Source organism: Theobroma cacao, chromosome 8 (genome assembly GCF_053813885.1).
Source record: "Theobroma cacao isolate CCN51 chromosome 8, ASM5381388v1, whole genome shotgun sequence".
NCBI lineage: Eukaryota > Viridiplantae > Streptophyta > Magnoliopsida > Malvales > Malvaceae > Theobroma > Theobroma cacao.
The window spans coordinates 31,108,043-31,111,035 of NC_142646.1; positions in this window are offsets into that span (position 1 = coordinate 31,108,043).

Consider the following 2,993-nt stretch of genomic DNA (forward strand, 5'->3'; position numbering starts at 1 on the left):
GCATATAAGGTATATACACACCTATAAGCCATACGGAGCCAAGATTAAAGCACGAGCTTAATGAATCTTTCTTCAATTTAATTTGTATAGACATACAGTAAGTTAATTGGGAAAGATATTTTTATGAGAACCTCGATAGAATTTTGTTAATAATTTAGAACTCTAGGTTAACAACTTAATCTATTAAACTAAGTTAAGAGAAAAAGGTAATATTTAGATGAAGTATTGAGGGATATCATAATCTTAGATAACAAAATTAGTTCCCCACAATGTCACCAATCATCATCAAATAAAGTTTAAACATTGAAACCAAGCAAGGAAAATAAAAGAATAATAGAAAGAACAAAGAAACTCCAAGAGTTGAAATCTTGATCTCCAAATCTTCTTGGATCCTTCAATTTTTTCTTCTCTCTAATGATACCTTTTTTCAATCATTTATGTGGCTAAATCTCATTCTATATCTGGTGTTTCGTGCCCCCAAAAGTCCTCCAAAAGGTTGCATAAATAGGGTGCAAGTTCACATTAAGAAAATAGTTTGATCTAATTAGGATTTCTTCACCAGACTAGGTAAGCCGTGGCCTACCTTTACTAAGGCCATAGCTTCGACGATTTAAATAGCCAAAAAATGTGATTTTTAAGTGGGGGCACCACAGCTTACCTCTTCTGAGGTCGCGACCTCGTTTAGACTATTGTAGTGCTTCAACTTCGACAAGATTTTTGACCACCTTTTAGATTGAACTGAGAAAGGTGGTAAACATGAAAGTTGTGTCTTTTTTCTCTTATCTTTCCAATGGTCCAAGAATCACCTCAATTGGAGTTCTGTAGAGAGAGTTATGATCAAAATACTGAGACATATGCAATGAAGGTCTGCATCTCATCAACATTTAACTTAACAACTTTTCACCCTTTTAATTGCACATCTACAAAATTAGCAAATTAATCAATAACAACATATCTTAGACACATTAACACCAATTTAAGTATAAAATTAACTAAGATTAGATTGACTCATCTAATTAGCTAACTAAAAATAATTAAATAAAACTTAATTAATTTCTATGCATTACTATAAGAACTAAGCTAAATTTCTATCTAAATTTAGCCTAAATAACTCTATATCATAGAGTTATCACCTACAACATAGTCACTAACATTACACACAAGCTCAAATGGAAGTGTCCAATCAGGAACTATAATGATGGGTACAGATACTAATATTTTTTTCAATTTTACAAATGTTGTATGACATGCATCATCAAATTTAAAGGGACCATCTTTTTCCAATAAATTACACAAAGGTTTGGAAATTTTAGTGAAGTCCTTAATAAATCTCCTGTAAAAACCTACATGACTGAGAAAAGTTCAAATACCTTTTACCAAATAAGACAGTGGAAGTTTCTTGATTGTTTCTATCTTGGCTTTGTTTATCTTCATTATTTTGCTCGAAACTTTACAATTGAGGACAATGCCTTCTTGCACCATGAAGTGGCATTTCTCCCAATTCAGCACTAAGTTCATCTCTTCATACCTTGTTAAAACCCTATCAATATTCAACAAACACTTGTCAAAACTGTTACTAAACATAGATAAATCATCCATTAATACCTTCAAAATCTATTCCACCATATCAAAGAAGATAGTCATCATGCATCTTTGAAAAGTGGATGGAGTGTTGCACAGTCCAAATGGCATTCTTATGAAAGCGAAAGTACCATAAAAACATGTTAAAGGTAGTCTTTTCTTGATCCTCTAGCTATTTCAATCTGATTGTATCCCTGAATACCCATCCAAGAAATAATAGAATTCCTTACCAACCAACCTATCCAACATCTGATCAATAAACGATAAAGGACAATGATATTTCCTTATAGCCTCGTTAAGCTTCCGGTAGTCCATGTACACTCTCCATCTAGTCACTATCCTTTGGGGGATGAGTTCATTGTTCTCATTTTCTACCATAATCATCCCACCTTTCTTTAGAACACATTGCACCGGACTAATCCATGCATTGTCTAATATAAGATAGATGATGCCAACATCTAACCATTTGATGATTTCTTTCTTCACCACCTTCTTCATGATTAGATTGAGTCTTTTCTAATGCTGATGGTGTCTTTGTGGTTATCCTTCAACAAAATCTTATGCATACATATCGAAGGACTAATCCCCTTTATGTTTGCAATTGTTCATCCTAATGCTTTCTTGTGCTGTTTTAGAACTCTCAAAACCTTATCTTCCTACATGTTAGTAAAAGTAAAAGAAATAATCATAAAAAGAGTAAAGGAGTTACCAAGATATGCATACCCCAAGTGATTTGGCAAAGGTTTAACCTCCAACTTAGGTGGTTCTTCAATAGATGGCTTCACTAGTAAAGATAAAGAAGATGAGAAATCCAACGTCTCAAATTGTGTCTTCATGACAAAAGATGGGGCATCCAATAAATTCACACAGTCAATGACATCTTCATCATGTTTCTATGAATCAGTTACTAAGGAAACTTCAAAAGGGTCATTAAGGAAGTTTTCCTTAAACACTTCACTTGTGATTGTATCAACTACACTTACTATGAAACACTCGTCATAATAATTACGAAACTTTAAAGCTTTAAAAATATTGAAAGTTACATCTTGATCTTGCACTCTCACGGTATGTTCTCCTTTCTCCACATTAATGAGTGCTCTAGCAGTACGTGTGAAAGGTCTCCTTAGGATAATTGGGATTTCTCTATCCTCCTCCATATCGAGACTAATGAAATTGATCGAAAAGATAAACTTGTCAACTTTCATTAAAACATCTTTGACAATACCTCTTGGATATATGAGGGTTCAGTCAGTAAGTTGTAGAATTACAATGGTGGGCTTAATTTCCCCTAAAACTAGCTTCTTATGAATTGACAATGGCATCAAGTTAATACTTGCTCCTAAGTTACTCAAAGCCATTGTGAAAAATAACGCACTAATAGTGCATGGAATGGTAAAGCTAATAGGATCCTT